The sequence below is a fragment of the Triticum aestivum genome, chromosome 2B (genome assembly GCF_018294505.1).
Source record: "Triticum aestivum cultivar Chinese Spring chromosome 2B, IWGSC CS RefSeq v2.1, whole genome shotgun sequence".
NCBI classification, from domain to species: Eukaryota; Viridiplantae; Streptophyta; class Magnoliopsida; order Poales; family Poaceae; genus Triticum; species Triticum aestivum.
This window is the reverse complement of record NC_057798.1, coordinates 808,020,644-808,042,580: the sequence shown is the minus strand read 5'-3', so window position 1 is coordinate 808,042,580 and position 21,937 is coordinate 808,020,644. Positions and strand designations below refer to the sequence as shown.

Sequence of the window (21,937 nt, the reverse complement as noted above, 5' to 3'; positions counted from 1 at the left end):
CTCTCCCCATGGCATTTGTTCTAGAAAGCACTGTTGACACAAACAAATTATTGATTCGAGAAAACGTAGTGTACAAAGTCCATGTTATTTGTAAAATATTCTTTGAAACAACGATTCTGAAACAAAAAGAAATACAATACCAGCTGCTAGTAATATTGAAAACATAATGAGAAAATGCGGGATGCAGCAATATCAAAATAAGATGAACCAATATTTGAGTGACAACATGATTTGGAACATTTTACAAGAACAGTTTCATGATAAGGAATTTTAATTTGATGACAACTGTTGAGCACAATAATCTCTTATTGACGAGTTGTACCACAGGTGTTGCCAAATGGCTAAGGGGTTATTTTCTTGGGCTTTTACTAAGCTTTTTCAATTTGGCTAACAAGTGAAAAAAACACCTAAATAGGTGTTTTTTTTTGGCTTTTTTGGCTTATATTGTTTCAAAAGAACCTTATAAGGCAAAACATGCCAGAAAAACACCTAAATATGTGCTCTTCTTTTGCTTATAAGCCAAAGTGAAGAAGCCAAGTAAAAGCCCAACCAAACACCCTCTAATTATTGGACGGCTCGGGTGACGTGTCCCAACATCACAGTTGATAATAGAAACAGAGTGGAAGGGTGCACTCAGCAGAAACAACAGAAACTAGATAGACTACATTAAAACAAATATTGGATCACACAGCTAGAATGTGGATTACAATCCAAACACATTCATTTTTCAGATTGTTGATTAGAGCTGAGTCCTAGCTAGTGCAAGGAAGACGACAACGAAGTAGGCAATGCAGGTGCCGAGGACGTTCTTTAGATCCGTCTAGTTCTGTTTGATTAACTCTCAAGCGAACCAACATGTAGTTGCATGGTTAAAAGGACAGTGCTATATATACCCAGCCCACCAGGGTTTAAATCCTAGACTTGACATTTGTGCATTGATTTTCCTGCATTTATTTTAGGCATTCCGGTGATGTTCGTTTAGTGGGAGGAGACGTACTACGAGGCGTCTGTGGTGACTTCATCGATCTTCAGATGCTATGCCGACATTGTCCTTCGGGTGTGCGCACGTCGAGTGTATGATCGTGCATGTGAGCGACTTCGATTGTATTACGTTAAAAAAGTATTCTCCACAAAAAAACTTGATCAAAGGGGTAGCTATCTGAGTCTGTAAGAAAAAAAGTGTGACCATTTCATGCGCTGGTAGTTGATGTAGTCTGTCTCCCACTTCCAGAAGATGCATTTTCCTGTCTGAAGAACAGAAAAAAAATGAATGAGGTGCGAGGGAAGAATACAAAAGGGAGAACATATGGCAATCAAGATGAGATATTGTACCATTTGGTGGTCGCATCAGGAGAAGAACGGAAAAAATGACTGAGAATCGTCAGACATAGCTTGGGGATGGATCTATGCAGCTAGCGGAGAGTACTAGAGGATGAGGAGCGACGTGGAAGATGAGAGAGCCAGACAGAGGATGAAGAATGGTAGATGTACGAGAACACATATGCAAAGTGAATACATGCGTGCATTAGAGAAGAGAATACCGTTTGGAGAAGAATTGTACTAGTAGCAATGGGTTTGATCGGTGACAACACCAACAGTGAGATATAGGGTACAACTATCGTCAGGTTCACCGGCAGTGGCGGAGCTTGGGCCAAATCTTTTGAGGGGCAATGGGCTAAGGAGGAGCAAAACTATGAGGTTTAGCCAATTTTTACTGCACAAAAACTAATGAGTAGTAGGTGCTTTTTTTCTTGGGCTAGGGGGCCACTGCCCAGGTTGGCCCCATGAAGCTCCGCCACTGTTCACCGGGGTATTTTCCCATATCCTATATCATATCCTAAACCTGACTCGGATTCAGACAGGCTTGCGTTTGGATATCAGAAATCTATTGGCACATCCTACAGAAACAGATTTGAAAACGGTTCCGGTCGAAAATTATCCTAACCATTTGAATTGAAATTCACTAGATGACCCGTCACAGTGAAAAACTGAAATCTGCATTGTCATTCTTTTTTCTCTTATAGGTTGATAGACTGAAATAGGTTATCCCATGCTCTCTTATATCCTACAAAACATCTATCCTAAGCGGAAGAGAAGATTCCAAGTATTCACAGCAACAGGTCATCTACAGTAGTAAATAGTGAAACTGAAATTAATACGTACTATCATGCAGTACACACATACTACAGGGTATGATTCCAAAGGCCAACAAGCACATGGCACTAACATGAATGTGAAAGGATCTCTTCAGTCCATGATGAGGCCACAAGCAGCAGTTCCGTCGTCGGCGTTGCTCTTCCACTGTCTCGCAAGCTGCAGCAACGCACTGCCGATTCGCCAGCGTTGCCCAGCGCCTCCTTGGCAACCGGCATGGCCGCATGCTTTCGTTGCCGGAGCTCCGGCCCGCCGTCGGACTCGATCAGCCACCTGGCCTTGGCGGCCACCTCCTGTGCTTCCACCATCTGTTTGTCGTACCCTTCCATGGCCACGGCCAGCTGCATCCCCTCCACCAAAATCACCTTGTTCATGCGTTGCTCGGCGTACAGAGTCCATGCCAGCATCGGCACGCCCGACATGACCGCCTCCAGCATCGAGTTCCATCTGCAGTGTCTCACAAACCCGCTGCACCGCGTCGTGCGGTAGTATGTCCTACTGCGGTGCACACGACATGACAACCAGTCCTCTCTCCTTGGTTCGGTGCAGGAAGCCCTTGGGAAAGAGCGTGTCCAGGTCGCCGGCCAACTCGTGCTCGTCGCCTGCCACACGGCGCCGGACAACCCACAAGAAGCGTTGCCTGCTGGTCTCCAGCCCCGCTGCCATCTGCTTGATCTACTCCGCGCTGAACCGACCGGAGCTGCCAAAACAGAGAAACACCACACTGGCCTTTGGCTGGCCATCGAGCCATGCGAGGCACTCGTGGCGCTCTGTCCCAACCCCAACCTCCTCCTGCTTTATTGGTGGTCCTATGCATTACAATGGCGGTGTTGGCCATCAGGGGGTGTAGAGGCCAGAGATGATGGCGATGGCGGCACACGGCTCCAACGAGCGGCAACTGTTGACAATAATGCCATGTGAGTTGCACAATTGTTGGGGTACGTCTTTGAACAAATTCGTGCTCAAGCTGTGTGGTCGAGATTGAACGCGGGGAGATGATCTACATGTATGGGCGGCAACCCTGGGGCGTGCACAAGGTTACCACCAAGGTCCTGAAAGCTCAGAGTGGGCTGTTCATCCATGACTGGCTGGTAGAGACCAAAGGAGACGATGGCGATGCAAGTGGTGAGGAAGAAGTAGGTCGGGATGCCGAGTTCCGCACCGACGTCGAGGGCCCTGGCATAGAAGAAGTCGGTGACAAGAGCAGCCGGGGAGGCGGAGTGGAGGAAGTCACCAAGATCCGGGAGAGAGGCACGCGCGAGCCCGAAAACCTTAGCCTCGAAACTATCCGCTTCCGTGGATGGAAGCATGGGCGTGGAGGAAATAAGCTGCCAATTACAAACAAACAAGTTTAGGAGGGACGAATACCAACTATTTTTAAATAAACAATATAAATTACTTAACAAATTTGTTTGACAAATTCACATGGAGGTAGAATTGGAATCATGTACACATTCACCCAAATGACGATATTTTTATATTCAGGATCATCTTCAGGACCAATGTCGAAGATTATTTTCATATCCTCCCGAAATCCGTAGGTCTCGCATAGTCCTATCCAATTTGAACAACCAAAATGTGTGTGATTTAATGCATTGTAGAGCTTAACCTCAAAAACGAAACCATGTTTCATCTTAAAGTGATCTTTCTTCGTCTGAATCCTCTCGCTATCTTCAAATTCAAGCTTGTCTAAGACATATGGTCTTGCATAGCAGAGGATTCCTAGTCGAATTGTAAACACATAAATTACACGTTAAAGAAAAAAGCACAAGTCATGCATAATTAACAAAAAATAATTGCATTCGTTACATACAGTAAAATATTCGAAGGTCTCCTTCACCATGAGGGTGAAGCACCTACCATTTTTCAGGCGAGGCCTATCCCACGTACCCCGTCGTCGCTGTAGTAATCATACTAGGGTTGTTGGGAAACATAGTAGAAAACACAAAAATTCTGCACCTACACACACCCAAGATCAATATAAAGATGCATAACGGGTTGAGATCATGATCGTTATCATCACCGAGTTGCAGCGAAAGAAGAATGTGTCGGTGTAGATTGATCTTGGAGTCCCTCAAACCATCGATGAATGATCCCGCGAATGGCCCAAGAACAGCCCCACAAACAAAAGACCGAATCCACGACCTCTCTACTTGGTTGCAAGGATGCAGCCTTCGCTGTCCAGAGCTAACAGTCGGTGGAGAATTAGGGGGAGGACGTTAGAACCACACTGGGCTTCTAATTATGAGGATTAGAGGATTAGTCTATCTCTAATCAGATCAACTAGAACTAGAGGGACTAGAGGAACCACATTGGGCTCCAAACTTGTGTGTTTCAAAGTGCCTAGAACCGACGATACGGGCCTAGGCTGGCGGCGAGTTAGAAGCAGTGGTGGCGGGCGTCGGTGTTGGGTGTTGGGTGTTGGGAGGTGTTTATAGGTTGCAGCATCCACGGCAAAGATGAGGACGAACAACTACGATTGGTAGCGGCAGCGGCGAATGGACAATGACGATTGGGTAATACGCAACGGGATGGGAATGCGGCATTTTTTTTTATTTTGGCTAGTGTGGTAGTGGGTCCCACATGTAATAGGAATAAAAGAGTGAGTGAACTCAGTACCGACTCAAATCTTTAGAAGTAAGAAAGATTTCATGAAACTCTTTATCCTCCGCAACAACACGCAGGGTATTTTCTTGTATAAGAGAAACATTTATTGATAGGACATGCTCTCAAAGAAGCAAAGCGGTCAAGTAATCAAGGACTTAACTTTATTTAGAACGAACCAAATAATAAAATTCCTTATTTTAACCATGTATGTAATTTCTGTAATCTAGTAAGACCTTAAACTTGTTCTTTAGGTCCTTCAAGTCACCAGCGGGCAAACCATATTCATCATCCTCTGACTGTTATACAATGTATCGACACAATAGTCACAGCCATTCTCGTGCTGAGGAACCTGTCATGAGAAAGGTATTGTAACACTTATAACAAAATCAAAGTGATGAACAAACAAACAATCCATTTTCAAATGCACGGCAGAAGCACTGCCCATTCTATTAAGGAGAAAATTTTAAAAGCATTTACGATGCAGCTACCTTGGGCGTCAGGTTGTTGATGACATCTACTCTTGAGAATATGTCCATAATATACAAGGTTTTAAAAACACTAAACACTACAGCCGCTTTTTTATATAGCCTACAACAAATAGTACGTCTCTGCAATGTTTCTGACTTGCTTCTCAATATTTCGGAGAACAACTTTCCTCCTAGGAGAACTGAATGAGTCCAGGTGCAGTGTAGTGACAACTTTAAATCCTTGTTAGGCCAAGCTAAAATGATTCATACTGAAACACTGAGAAGGATATCATATTGCTAATCCCAGTGGTTCAACCATAGTACAAGATAATAAGTATCATCTAAATTTAATATTTCTTAGCAAAACAACAAGATTCCATACCCTATATGGGCATGGATAAAAATGTATATCTCGTCAGTGAAGTGTTCCCACAACCATTCTCCCTGCAAAGTAAGAAATTACAAGATATATGAGGCAGAAATAGCCACTGGGAAGTCAAAACAAATTAAGAATGTTACCATACATTCCAGCTCAACCATATATATCTCCGTTGTCTATGAGTGACTCAATTTTTGTGTATAGATATGTATTGCAAACATGATACAGTTTTTTTATGAGACCATTTTCAATAGCCTTCAGCAGTAGTAACCTATCCAGATGACTACAGGAAATAAAGTTAAAGTTATAGCTGTTATGAGAAAAAAAAAGTAGATTCTATAAACAATAGATTCCAAAAAAGCAATACTTAGTTACTTACTGAGAGTATAGTTCAACTAAATTAGAGGTGAACCAAGCTTCATGTGGAAGGCCTCGAAGGTCCCTACACAGAAGTGTGAGGACTATCCTAACAAAATTTGCAGGATACATAAAGTTTAGTGCGAATTTCGCCTTGGTTGGTTGTCGTCTTGTGGAGGAAAGAACCGTTAGAAAGTGCTAGATTTTTAATACTAGAAATTCTTGCTACTGAAGGATGGCATTTGTGCTTTCCCTTTCCTAGACAGGGGCTTTTTTTGAAGAAGTTTAAGTTCACGAATGACAGTGTTAAGTTTTTTCCTCAGCATTAATGTGACTCCCCTCTTCTGCGGACTTAATGATTTTAGATAATTGATCGAGAACTCGCATTTCACACTGAAAAAGTGGGAATTATTAAAATATTGGATACTATATTGAAAAATTAGCATTATGGCATCACATTATGTATATTGACTTACATCCATTTGTGACTCGAATGTTTCACCTTCTTTATTTTCGACATATTTATCACTGCAAATACTCTCAGAAAACTTTCTCAGTTGCAAAACAAATGATTTGCCTAGAGTTAGTATTTCTGTTCATTCTCATATAGTGTTGGATTTTGGTTTAGTCACCTTCAATATTTCTTATGTTCAGTGGTGTCTGCTCAGCCACTTTAGACCCATATCTACTATAAGCGTGGTCCGTGGAAAATCTCTAGGCATGTCCCAACTCACCGTGCCATGTCCGAAAATATAGCTTGTATGGAAATATGTTTCAAAAATATAAAAATATGTTTCAAAATACCCTCAAGAAATATCGGTATGTTCCGGTCCTCTTTACTTACAAATAGCATAAGCATATTTCCATAAAAGGAATAGAGTATGCCTTTGTTAAGGTTCTTGATGGCCTGAATCAAATACCTGACTGCAAAGTCACACCAATTGCACTTGTTCATCTCATCAAGACTAGAGACATATTTCAGCAATCTTGCATCCACATCCAATAAACTGTTAGAGCATAAGATATAGCATGTCACAATAGACACGTAAGTCGAGCAGGTGAGTCCTTTTCTGCCTCTTTCAGACGATTTTGGAAGTTTTTGACATGTGGACCCTTGCTTCTTCCATAAGCAGTACGATCAGAGATATGTGCTTTTTGGCGGAAGGATTTGCTAGTATTTTTGTCACTCGGAAGTTTGTCAATATCAATTGGTACTTCTTCCCCTTCATTCTTCAAACATGTCGCCATTTCTATCACATTTGCTAGCTTAACCTTTGCTTCTCTATTCTTCGTTAACTCCAGTTATCCTATTTCTGTGTTCAATCTACGAACTAAATAACTAGCGAAATGCTCTGCTATTCTTTCTTCCTTATTCCCCAACATGCTGGCAAATGGCGACTTTTTCACTTCATCTCGCATACCCGAACTCAGTGATTCATTCAAATTGTCTACGATCCCGGGGTCTCATCTGTGCTTGAAACGGCGGCATGGTTTATCAAAGCTTTATTTCTTGGGTCTACTTGTCTTTTTGGCTTCCTTGACATTGGGCCCTTCCATGCATCCTAATTTGGTCAAATAGAGAAAATTTGAACGCAGCCTCACAATAAGTTAAATTAATATCCATGTACATGTAAGAATACCCTGAACAATAACATGTATATAAGCTAAATGATAAATCATCTAAATCATAAACAAAGAAATTATGACAATCTACAAAAAATTTAGTGTTACTGTCATGTATGGCAGTTTGCAAGATTTAAAACTGACAAACCGAAAGCCTAGAACAAGAATGGATAACTTAGCTAAACAGTCATAAATCATTTCAGTGGTAATGGGTAGGTAATTTCACTCACATGAGTAATTTAGCTGATCAAGCATAGGTCATTTCAGTTCAAATGAGCGGGTCAACTACTCATTTGAACTGAAATGGCCAATTCTTGATCAGCTAAATTACTCATGTCAGTGAAGTTACCCACCCATTACCATTGAAATAAACCATGATTATTTAGCTAAGTTATCCATTCTTGTTCTAGGCTTGTGGTTTTTCATTTTTAAATCTTGCAGACCACCATACGTGATAGTAACACTAAAAATCTTGTTGACTTCCATATATACTCTCTTTATGATTTCTATGATTTATCATTTAACTAATATACATGTTACTGTTCATGTTTTTGTTACATCTAAATTGATATTAATTTATCTCACTGTGAGGCAACATTCAAATTTCTAATATTTGACAAAACTAGGATGCATGGAAGGGCCCAAAGTCAAGGAAGCCAAAAAGATAGGTCGACCCGAGAATGAAATTTCTGATAAAACATACCCGCATTTCAAGCACATATGTGTCCCCGAGATCGTAGTTAATTTCAATGAATCGCTGAGTCCTGGTATGCAAGGTGAAGTGAATAAGTCACCATTAGCCAGCGCATTGGGAATAAAGTTCAAGGAAAAAAAGCATACCAGAGCATTTCACTAGTTATTTAGTACATAGAGTGAACACAGAAACAGGAGAACTGGAGTTTGGGAGTATACAGAGGTAAAGATTAAGCTGGAAGATGTCATAGAAATGGCGATGGACTTGAAAAATGAAGGTGAAGATGTACCAATTCACATTGGCAAACATCTGAGTGGCAAAAATACTAGCAAACCCGTCCGCCAGAAAACCCATATCTCCGATCGTACTGCTGATGAAAGAAGCACGGGTCCACATGTCGAAAACTTCCAAAATTGTCTCAAAGAGGCAAAAAATGAACTCACATGTTGTGTTGTACCTTATGCTCCAACAGTTCATAGAATGTGGATGCAAGATTCCTGAAATATGTCTCGAGTCTTGATGAGATGAACAAATACAATTGGTCTAACTTTGTAGTCAGGTATTTCATTCAGGCCATCAAGATCATTAAGAAAGGCATACTCCAATCTCTTTATGAAAATATGCTTATGCTAGTGGTAAGTAAAGAGGACCAAAACATGCCCATATTTTTTGAATAATAGTTTGAAACATATTTCTATATTTCTAAAACATATTTCCATACATGAAATATTTCTGGACATGGCGATGGGTCGGGACATGCCCAGAGGTTTCCACGGACCTAGGTTATAGTACACGCTGATCTAAAGTGGCTGCGAAGACACCACGGAACATGGGACAAATGAAGGTGACTAAACCAAAATCCAACACTATAAGAGAATGAACAAAAATTCTAACTTTAAGAATTTTTTTGCTTTTGCAGCCGAGAAAGTTTTTTGAGAGTATTTGCGGTGATACATATGTTGAAAATAAAGAAGGTGAAAGATCTCGGCTAAAGAAGAGGGAGATGTGTCACAAATGGATGTAAGTCAATGTACATAAGATGATGCCATATTGCTATTTTTTCAGTATAGTATCCAATATTTTTAACATTCCTACTTTTCATATGTGAAATGTGTGTTGTTGATCAATTAACAAATTTCATTAAGTCCACGACAGAGGTGTGACATTGGTGCTGAGGGGAAAACTTAACATTGTGATTCGTGAATTTAAATTTCTTAAAAACCAAGTCCCTTTCTAGGAAAGTGAAGAACAATGGCCATCCTTGAGTAACAGTAAGCTAATCTAGTATAAAAAATCCAGAAATTTCTAATTGATTTTTCCTCCACAAGTCTATTGTTTGCAACATGGTTCAAGAAGTTGTTATTGAAGACAACAGCCTACCAAGACCAAAATTCGCACCAAACTTTAAGTATCCTACAAATGATGATAGGATAGTCCTCACTCTTCTATGTAGGGACCTTCGAGGCCTTACACTTGAAGCTTAGTTCACCTCTAATTTAATGGAGTTATACTCTCAGTAATTAACTAAGTAATGCTTTTTAAGAATCTATTATTTCTAGAATCTACTTTTATTCCCTTTCTTATAACAGCTATAACTTTAACTTTATTTCATGTACTCATCTGAATAGGTTACTAACGCTAAAGGCTATTGAAAATGGTCTAATGAAACAACTATATCATGTTTGCAATCCATAACTATACACAAAAAATGGGCCATTAGTAGGCAAAAGAGATATCCTTGAGCTGGAACGAATGGTAACATTCTTAATTTGTTTTGATTTCACGGTGGCTATTTTATGCCTCATATATCTTGCAATTTCTTACTCTGTAGGGAAAATGGTTCTGGGAACACATCACAAACGAGATATAAATTTTTATCCCTTTCCATACAGAGTATGAAATCATGTTGTTTTGTTAAGAAATACTAAATTTAGATGATATTTATTATGTGGTAATATGGTGATACCACTAGGGATTAGCAATATGATATCCTTCTCTGTGTTTCAGTACTAATCATTTTAGCTTGGTTGTCATATATAGGACTCACAAGGATTTGAAAGTTATCACTACAATGCATCTGGACTCAATCCGTTCTCCTCGGTGGAAAGTTGTTTTCCAGAATATTGAGCAGTAAGTCAGAAACATTTAGCAGATGTACTATTTGTTGTGGGCTACAAATAAAGTGGTTGTAGTATTTGGTGTTTTTGGAACCTTGTATATTTTGCACAGGTTCTAAGAGTAGTACTGAAAGTAGATGTAATCAACAGCTGGACGCCCAAGGTATCTGCGTAGCAAATAAATTCAATTTTTTTCTCCTTAATAGAATGGTCAATGCTCCTGCCGTGCATTTGAAAACGGATGGTTTGTTTGTTCATCACTTTGATATTGTTATAAGTGTTACAATCTTACCTTTTTTTGACAGGTGCCTCAGAAGGAGAATAGCTAGGACTGTGGTGTCGATACTTTGTATAACATCCAAAGAGAATGACCACTATGAATGCCCCTGATGACTTGAAGGACCTAAAGAATATGTTGAAGTTCTTACTATATTACATAAAGTACTTACTAAGTCAAAATAAGGAACTTTATTTTTGGTTCGTCCTAAATAAAGTTAAGGTCTTTTCTGCTTGACCACTTTGCTTCTTTCAGAGCATGGCCTGTCAATAATTGTTTCTATTATACTAGAAAATATACCGCGCATTGTTGCGGAAATTTGAGGATAAACAGTTTCATGACATCTTTTCTACTTCTAAAGATTTGAGTGGGTATTGAGTTCACTCACCCTTTTCTTCCTATTACATGTGGGACCTACTACCACACTAGCCGAAATAAAAAAAAATGCCATGTTCCCGTCCCTTGGCGTATTTCCCAATCGTCGTTGTCCATCCGCCGCCGCCACTATTTCCCATTCGTAGTTGTTTGCCCGCCTATCTCGTCCAATTGAATCCTCAGCTCTACTATGGGCACTGCAACCTATAGACACCTCCCAAAACCCAACACCGAACGTCGTTACCCGCCACCACCACTTCTGTTCTGCCACCATCCTGGGCCCGCCACTGTCTGCTTCCTATAGCTCCTCCTCACCAGCACACGTATAAGGATGAAACATGAGAATCTCTCCTCCCTCTCCTCTTCTTTTCGAGCAGTGAAGCAGAGGGAGCCGAGGCGAGTGCCTTGCCGTCCGGAGGGTCCTGTCCATGGATAGAGGTAGTGGGGAGGATGGGAAGATGCCTTCTATGTTGTTGTCGTGTCGCCACACCTGCAGATGGGGAGGCTGGGGAGTAGCTCGGTGCAGGCAGAGCGAGGAGGACACCTTGGGGGTGGAGCCATGGAGGTCGCCAGGGCGACGAGGTTCCACTACATAGGGGTAGGTGGAAGACGAGGGGAGGATAAGACGGGGCGACCGATGGCGCGGAGAGCAAGCAGGCTGCCACTAGAGAGACGGGGCCAAGGGGTAGCTTGCTGCAAGAAGAGGGAGGGGCCACGATGACGGTCGCCAGCCGCCATGCTACTACAGCAGCTATTGGAGCTCGACGTGGTGGGTTTCTAGAGCTATGTGAGGCGATGTGGGGGCAATTGGGGTTGGGCTGGGAATTTTTGCGGAGGCTGAGGTAGGTGGATCCAGGACTGAGAAACAGTGGGGATTGGAGCTATGATTCTATATATAGAGGAAGCTGGTGCAATTTGTCTAGAGACAGAAAGGGGTGATACATGTATTGTGATTTTTTAGTAGTTCAATAGAATTACAGACCTGTCAAGGGAAGTGGACAAGAGAGATGGATTTTTACAATGGTCAGATTGTGTTGTGTCAACGTGCTTCATGAATTGATCGTTTGGCATTAAAATTGTTTGCATCACGTCCAGCAAAAAACTCACCTACGCATGTAGTGTTTAACATTCAGAAATCAGAGATTGCCAAACTGCCATAACGCTCTGGATTTACAATGCACTATGGTCACGTGACTATGACTTTGTGGAAGTAAAATTAGCATTGTGTCCGACAATTTGAGCATAAAAAACGAGGTATTTATATTTAAAGAGCTTTTACTAGCAACGGCTCTTAGAAAAACACTGCATGTGCCATGGGCAATTTCCTTGAAACTTTTTCGTTCTAGCATTATTATATGTTGAACTTGATGCATCTAACACATAAACCTTGGTATATATATATACGTTTCAGGACTGCACACACATACAATCATACCACTAGATTGTGTCACACTAGTAGAAAAAAAGCCATTTGTCCCGGTTCATAAGGGCCTTTAGTCCCGGTTCTGGAACCGGGACTAAAGAGTCGTTACTAAAGCATCCCCTCTTTAGTCCCGGTTCTTACACAAACCGGGACTAAAGGCCGTCCACGTGACCGCTGCTGGAGCTCCACCTTTAGTCCTGGTTGGTAACATCAACTGGGACTAAAGGTATTTATACGAAGAAAAAATTGAATTTTTTTGAATTTTTTTATTTATTTTTCGATTTTCAAATTTCTGAGTTATTTTTCAATTTAATCTGTAATCACCCCTCATCACTGCTCAATTTAACCTCTAATCTCTAATCACCCATCATCATCCCAAATCATCTAACTTCCTGGCCGGTCACCCATCCTCTCAGTACTCCAGCCTAATCACGATTAACTTTCGGGTTCTATTCCCCCTCGTTTCCAAGTCTGCACTTGTTGTTTTCCTGACAATAATAAGATGTCAATCCTATTAACCCTCAGCGGTTTAGCTTGAGCATGAAGTCACACGTTTCACTGTTTGAATCTGAAACTATTATTCTAAAAATAATAATTATTTAGTAACACTAATATTTCTTCAATAAGTAGTTTGACCATAGTTTGACCACAGTTTGGCCAGATTTGACCAAAATTCAAAAAATTGAAATAATTATTTAGTAACACTAATATTCTTGAATAATTATGTAGTAACACTAATATTTCTTGAATAAGTCGTTTGACCATAGTTTGACCACAGTTTGACCAGATTTGACCACAGTTTGACCAGATTTGACCAAAATTCAAAAAAACATAAATAATTTTTTAGTAACACTAATATTCTTGAATAATTCTTTAGTAACACTAATACTTCTTGAATAAGTAGTTTGACCATATTTGACCAGATTTAACAAAAATTCAAAAAAACTAAAATTTGAGCATAACTTTGTTTCCTTTTAGAATTTGAGGATTCTAAAAATTTGCATACAGGCCATATATTATACGTTTTGATATAACATGCACATTTTCGTGCAGAGCATAACTGAGATTTAACATGCGGATTTTCGTGCTGAACATTTTGATATATTATACGTTTTTTTCTGACATCGTATGCAAAAGTTATAGTCGTTTTACATTTTCCCTACACTTTTTGCAAAACATGTCCAAATTTAAGTTTTTAAATTTTCCTAACTAGTACATGTAGTAAAATAACTACATCTGGAAGGATTTTAATTTTTGAAGTTTTTATCATTTTCTTTTGCTTTTTACAAAACTGAAAAGGCGATGGGGGGGGGGGGGGGGTAGAGTTCGAAAATGGGACATTTATTACCGGTTCGTGCCACGAACCGGTACTAATGCCTCAAACCCCATTAGTACTGGTTGGTGGCTCGAACCGGGACTAAAGGTCTAACCTTTAGTACCGGTTGGTGCCACGAACCGGTACTAATGGGCATCACACCCTTTAGTCCCGGTTCGTGGCACCAACTGGGACTAAAGGTCCCATTTGAACCGGGACTAATGCATGTACGGTGCCCTAGCCGCTCGAACCGGGACTAATGCTCACATTAGTCCCGGTTCGTAAGGCAACGGGGATTAATGCTCTTTTCTTGCCGAACCAAAGCCTTGTTTTCTACTAGTGTCATGATACCATTTGTAAAAATAATTCATGATTAATAGTCCAGAATGTTAATTGAAGATGGTAATAATTATTTTAGATGGTTGCTTCAACTATACATTTTGTACTGGAATGAGGTTTAAGATAAATTATGAAGTGAAAGTGTCAATGATAACTTCCACTAAGATTTAATTTTGCACAACATTTTCTTAAGTTTTGCTCCTTCATTTTAGGTGGTTTTGAATGTATGTTACTATAACTTAAGCAGTCCCACTACATATAGCCTATTGATTCTGTCTAACACGAATTATTATGGGTGTATGTATTTAAAATAATTATGGAGTGATGGCTCGTGGGGCCCCGGCCTGACGCCAGCCTGCCACCACCCCTTTAGTCCCAGTTTATGACACAAACCGGGACTGTAGGTCACAAATGAACCGCGACTAATGCATAGCCGTTGGAACCAGGACTAATGGTACCATTAGTACCGGGCCGTAATTGAACCGGGACTAATGAGGTGAACGTAAGGTCATTTTTCTACTAGTGTTCATCCCTTCACTCCAAAGCCCATTATATGATTCTGTCTAAAACGAGCAACTACGAAGCCCATCCCATTGTTTGGGTGTGTAGAGCTGTAAATAGTTGGTTCACATGTGTTAACTTACGGTTGTATGTGTGGTTTCATGTAACTCTGTTTGTGTCGATGTCGTTATTATACGAAAAATCTTCTCTGACGTGATTAAACCCCAACTTTCTCTCTATGAACAAAACTCGGTGTTATTTTTTGCTACATATATTTAACCTTATTTCCCGTGATTCGTAGTGTAGCATGGGCACCTTACTATCAGTAAAAAAAACCTAAGTACATTATACATGCAAGGCAAAACAATGTTAGAGAAAACTATTATATGCATTCACAAATTTAACACTTATAAATGACTAACCTTTAAATCTTGTTTAATGGAAAAATCTCCGCTTTGTGGATGAACCTGGAAAGGACCAGATTGTACTTACACATGGGTGGCAAAATACCAGTTGTCATCATGGTTACCTGTAAACATAAAGTTTCAATTTAAGAAGCATTGGAAATCATCTATAGTCAACTGGTGAACAATTAAGAAGTAACTGAATGCAAGGCTAGCGACATGCAAAGTTGTTATGTGAAGAACATATCTCTGATGCGATCAACACTTGCTCAGGTAGTGAATTTATATAGTTGGGATATTCCAGTGAGTGAAGCTTATCTAAATGGCTTAAAATAAATAACTAATATTTGATCAACTGAGACAGCAAGGTAGACATACTAACACAGGGGTTGTAGTGACTACATATTGTTTCCAAATAAAGAACTCAGTCAATGAAGCTTCAGATTAAACTATTACAACATTTTCCACGTAGCCCGATTCTAAATCGAGGTTATATAAAGAAAAATCAAGCCTACAACCTGAAGGTTCCCCAGGGGATAATCCACCTCAAGGTTGCCTGCAAAATCAGAAGTACAGTGATAAGTTTGCGAATTGAATGGTACAAATACACAACAGCCTAGGCCCTATCATGCCAAAAATAGCTTCTAAGAACAACTAATTCTACGTTCCGTATCTCCAATTCGTTCTAACACAGCAACAAATATTAAAGGAACGCTGTGAAATTGTACACATGAAAGTAATAAAGATAAATTATCGCTAGTCACCTGAAATCTTTCTCCGGCTCCCACTCTACTGTATCTAGCGACAGACTATTTAGCCTGAACAAATGTTTCAAGAATCTACATGATTGGATAGAATATTTTAGTGATGAAACTTCTGGATGTCGCACACATAACACACAATTCTAGAATATTATAGCCATGTCAAGCAAGCAATATGCACGCTACTTACTACTCTCTTTGTCCCAAAATAAATGTCTCAACTTTATACTAACATTAAGAGAAAGTTATATTAAAGTTGAGACACTTATTTTAGGATGTAGGTAGTACAATCCAAGGAAAGAATGAGATTTGATGGTGGCACCACACTCCATACTCGCTCAGATTCCAAACCTTGGCGCATGGGGCTCTTTGGGCTGCTCGCTCTCACCGGCGCTGCGCTGCTCGGCATGGCAGCGTGCCATCGATCATCACACCATTGTGAGCAACCGTAGGAAGAGCGGGTGAGAGGGAGGCGTCATTCTGTACCTTCTATGCGTTTGTGGAGGCGGCGAACGGGAGCAGGTTCAATTGTTTCGGCACCACCGGCGACCCGTCGGCGGGAGTTCTTCACTTACTTCCGCCAGAGACCCAAAGTTATAATGGAGGAGAAAGAAACAGAACACTAGGCCGTTAATCGAAGAAACATAGTATAAGAAACTTGTGAGGAATTCATCATGGAGTGATCAAGTTGGAACTATGCTGACCTGTGGTGGCAGCGGCGGCAGCAAGAGGCGACCTGGACAACGTTGACCTACGGCGCGGGAGGCGGACGCAAGAATAGGCGACCTGGAGGAAGGTGCCTTGAGGGAAGCATCTACCCTCTGAACTACCGGCGATGGGGATAGGAAGTAGTGAAGGAGGCATTGGTGGGAGCAGAGGAAGAGGAAAGGGCAGCGGTTTCTATTGGGAAGATCAGAGAACGCTACGGGACATAGTGCGAGCGAAAGACCCTTCGTGATCACAGCGATAATGAGGTAAGGTGAGACCGAAACGGCTACACATTGATTTTTGCGGATGTGCGATGCATGGCCACATGCTGGGCAATTAAACAATCGTTGTGCTGATGTGGGATGCATGGCTGCATGGCAGGAGAATTAGCAACCGGTGATGATCACGTGGATACAATTCTGAGTTGGGATAGACTTCATGTCAAGGTAAATATGATAGTGAGGAATGTTACAGATATATTTTAAATACATGTATTTGGTAGATTACCCTTCAGTCTATACATCTATATATATACTCGCCCGTGAGGCTAAATACAATATCCATCGATTCCACCGATCCGTATCTCTATTCCTTCTAAAATGGTATTAGCCTAACTAAACCAACCCTAGCCGCCGCTTATGCCCCGTATCGCCCTGCTCCGACCGGGACTTCTTCATAATCCACCGCCTCCGCTGCGTCCATACGGCCCCTCTGCCGTCTACCTCGCGGCGCAGTCGCTGGCTGCCTCGGGTTCGCCGGCTGCAGCCCCATCGTCGGTAGCCTCGGGCTCACGGCTGGGTCGGCCTTGTCGGCAGCCTGGGGCTGGCTGCGTCGGACTCACCGACTGCGCTGTCGTCGCCAGCTTCATCTCGGACCCGCCGCCATTCCGCCTCCACCGAGCGTTGTACCCGACCTCGCGCGCGAACGGATTGGTCACCCGCCCGCCAGCGATCCGCCTCATCTATGACGTGTGACCGGTCTGGCCCATCGGTGGCGCGTTCCTCCTCAGGCCTCGTGAAAACTATCCGGGGTACAGCACGGCCCTCAACCGATCTAGCAATGGGGTTGCTGCTGCATCGCCCCATCGTGCTGCAATGCTGTCGTTCCGTGGTTCTCCCCGCGGCTGAAACGACCCGGTGTCGCGGCTGCATCGCCCCTTCGCGCCATAGCGCCGTGGCTTGCACTCTACGCCGCCGCCCGAGGCCGACCCCGTGGCTCCACAGCCCGGTGCACTGCCGCTACACCGCCCCTTCGGGTCGTAGCGAGTGGCACAAGGTCCACGCCTCCGCCCCGAAGTCTTCCCGCCGTCGCCCTGACCCGCCTGCTACCGTTGCGTCGCCCCTATGGATTGTAGCACCGCGGCCCATGGTCCACACCTCTGTCCCTGCTTGTCGACCTCACGTGGGATACGCCACACTGATAACCCACAAGTATAGGGGATCACAACAGTTTTCGAAAGTAGAATATTCAACCCAAATTTATTGATTAGACACAAGGGGAGCCAAACAATATCTGCAGGTATTAGCAGTTGAGTTGTCAATCCAACCACACCTCAAGACTAACTATCTGCAACAAGTGGTTAGTAGCACAGTAGTGTGATAGATTTGAATTTTAAGAAGTTGTATCAAGGTTCGATTCCAGGAGTTGCTGGATCATTGATTTAGAGAGGAGCGATGGAGATCAGCTGCAGATTGGCATGGTGTGCGTGTGAGACGTCGAGCAACAACCGGAGATTGTCGCATGTAAAGCAATCAAGAGCAACACGAAGCAGATCAATCCGACGTGGAGACAGCGTAACACGCGCGGTGGCCAACGCACGCGATGGGAGTAGCAGGAGTCCACATACAGCGGCGGCGGCAAGCAGCTCGATCGGGCGTGCGGGGCAAGGCAGCACAAGTGGCGTATTGGATACAGGCGATTGAGCGTCTCGGCAGGATTCCGATCGGACTCGGAGGCTCGGGCGGCGTGTACGCGGGTAGTCATAGTGGGCGGTGCAGCATGGGAGGTCCTATATGGTGCTGCAGGCTCCCATTCGCGCTCCTGGCGCCCGCTGCCGCACCTGGTGGGCTGCCCAGGAACACGAAACAACTCTGTAGCGTGAAAAAACTTTAAAAAAATATACTAGGGCGAGGACTCAAACTTCGACTGTTTCCTTTCAACCCAGCTGACCCAACCACTTGAAGTAATAGTACTTGCTGATAGATTACAAACGGGAGAAGTTTAAGTACTCCCTCCGTCCCGTAATGTAAGACGTTTTTTGACACTACGATAGAGTCAAAAAAATGTCTTACATTATGGGACGGAGGGAGTACTTTTGCAGCCACGCTATTTACTGCACATACATTTTAGAGAAACGTCATTTTTTGGAAAAAAATATGAATAAAATTTTGAAGTTCGCAGATATTAGAAAATCATGAATTAGAAAAAAAAATCATCTATTCAAAAAAAGTTAACTAATTAGAAAAAGTTCATTGATTTTCAAAAAAGTTCATTGAATATAAAAAAAAGTTCACCACTTTTCAGAAATAAAGTTCATCGATTTTCAAACAATGTTCACAACTTAAAAAAATGACACTAATTCAAAAAGAAAGTTCACAAAGTTCGTAAAATATTGAAAAAAGTTCTTTGAATTTGGCAAAATTTCATCAAATTTTAAAAATACTAATCAAATTTGGAAAAACGTTCATTGAAAAATGAAAATTTTCATCGAATTTGGAAAAGTTCATCAAATTTGGAAAAAAGTTCATTGAAAAATGAAAAAAGTTCATCGACTTGAAGAAAAAAAAGTTAATTGATTTTGAATAAAGTTCATCGTAATTGAAAAAAGGTTCATCGAATTTGAAAAAAAAATTCATCCATTTTGAAAAACAAATCATGGATTTTGACAAAAAGTTCATCAAAATTGAAAAAAAGTTAATGAATTTTCAAAAAAGTGCATTATTTTAAGAAAAAGTTCGTCGAATCAAGAAAAGTTCACTTATTTGCAAACAATTCATCGAACCAGGAAGAAGAAGAACAAAAGAGGAAATAAAAGCAAAACGAAAACGAAAGAATAAAAGAATAAATAGTTAAACCTTTGCAGCTCCGGGTGGTTAGACGATTCTAACTGCAGGAGGAAGGGTGCTGGTTCGAATCCTATTCAAAGCGCTCCTTTTTGCGGATTTAAACAAACAGATGGGTCGGCCCAGCACGGGAGCGCTGGAGGCGCCCGTTAGCAAAAATGCCCTATAACGGGCGCCTGCAGCGCTAAATAGGGTTTGTCGTGCAGCATTGGGTCACGTACAGTGGCAGTAGCTGAAGCGCCCGGCTGGATAAGGTCCAGGTGGTGTTGGCTGATCGAGTTGTTCAAGGGACCGAGATAGTTGGCAGAGTTTGTTTTTCAGGATATGTCTGGACGGATAGCTTTGTCAATAGGAAAAGACAAGAAGAGAGCTGTAGGGTCTAGATGGTTTTTTGGCGAGAGAAGCCATTGGTGAGCAATAGGTGATCAGGAAGCAACACTGGGTCAGACATATAGGGCGGATGGCCTGGATAGTCTGGCAAATCGACTTGGGGTCGGTCAAAGCAGAAGACGGCGGTGATTTCAGCGACGACGACATAGGAGCGTGATGCTGATGGTGGCCGACTTCTGGGGCGTGGAAACACGTGGTGCAGGTTTGAGGGCTTGTGCGGCTTTGACAAGACTATATTGCAAAGTTGATTCTAGGCGGTGTACACGTTAGACAGCTTGAAGTCAACAGGGCGCAGGATAGCACGACCAGCTACATGGAGTCATGTTGAAGGTGGAGCTGGAGTTTGATGGATGCCTACACTCTGTGTTGATGGAGGGGCTATGGCGTAAATGCATGGAGAGTTGAAGCATATTTCAGCGGGAGTATATTCTGTGGTGTTCAGTGCACATGGCAAAGTGTGGATGACAAGTACAGGAGGCGGAGTGCTATAGCTATGGGACATGTCAGAGACTATCCGAGAAAAGGGTGAGACAACTTGAATTTGACTTAGGGTGACACAGGACGACGGTGAAATTCCTTCAAATTTCAGACAAACAGTCAAGAAAGAGTAGTGATGTTGAGCTCAGGTAACTCTTATATGTGGCGTCTAATATGTGAGTTGTTGACTTTCACGCAGACAGTGGTCGGTGTGTGATGGCGTTGAACGGATTTTTCGCAAGTTAGGAGCAAAAAGTAGAGTAATGAGGAACTTCATTTTTCTCGAGTGTTGACAGTGAAGGACACGAAAAGGGACTACAGGTGTAGGTGGAGTCACATGGAGTCTGGAAATAGCGGCTGTGCTCATGGCGTATCTCAAATCCAATGTACATGGAGATTCCACGCATGGATGAATTCAAGGTGGTGAAGAATATGCGCCAAGGTGGAGTTTGTTAGACTTGTGTGGAATATTATTGTACAGGCTAGGTTACAGTTGGACTTGGTTTTGGACTGTGTGTAGACAGGGCAGTAGTTGTGTCCTAATATAACACTTGTATCCTAGGCCTCTCATATATATCGGGGGTAGTCACATGATGTAACCTATGCCAACATAATAACACAGGTACGCAGGGGGAGTCGGCGGCGTGTGCCGGCGCCCAGGCGGCCGGTGTGCGGTATTGTTGCGGTGTCATGGGGAGGAGCGCCCGTAGTCAGGCCCCGGGGATGTAGCCATGATGGTGAACCTCGTTAACAAATCTCGATGTCGTACTCGTTGGATTGCTTGGTCCTCGGTAGATCGACAAAGCGCCTCGGATTTATTCTAACATTCCCAATGCTTTCTTTCGGTAGCGCAATAGTTCTGCGTGATCCGGTTATCTTAGGATCGGCATTGTATGAGGACTACCTCACCATCTTATATCTTTCGGCTGCGTACTTGGTTCGGTGATTGATTTATATATAAAGCGGGGCGAAAGCCTATTTCAGAAAAAAAAGATGGCACCAGACCTTCGGAGGAGCACCTCTAGGGCACCTGCTCTACAGCTCCTAGAACAAAAGACGTGGGGTGCCGCGAAGGTGGAGGAAATCCCAAAACAAAAGGAGCGCAGTCAGAGCGATGCGGCGCAAACGCAGCACCTGCTGAGTCAGAGGCGGAGCAGGACGGACAAATGGTCGATCAGGTGGCGTGCACCTCGACAGCAGCGACACGAGAGGCGCGAATTGACCGCAGGGCAAGCTCACAAGTACTAGCATTTGGCGGCGCGGGGGAGAAAGGCCATGTAGAGGACAGCCGACGGCAGCTTATCAATGTCGAGAGGAATTGGCGGAGCGAGGAGGGGCGGTGGATGTGGTGAACCGGCCATGCCGAGGAGGAGTAGGGAGCAGGAACGAGGAACTTTCGGCCGGCAAGGCCAGCTGCGGCGGCGGCGGTCTGCTCAGGCGCGCCGACCATCCAACTCGACGGAATCAATGGTGCGACAGTGGCAGTGGCACCATGTTCCGACTCACA

General features: G+C 42.7%; 1 pseudogene; it reads right to left on the bottom strand.

Annotated features, from left to right (window-relative positions):
* Window positions 1-2,247: 2,247 nt before the first annotated feature.
* On the bottom strand, window positions 2,248-16,202 carry LOC123039749 (UDP-glycosyltransferase 1-like; annotated as a pseudogene).
* Between the last annotated feature and the right edge of the window lie 5,735 nt (window positions 16,203-21,937).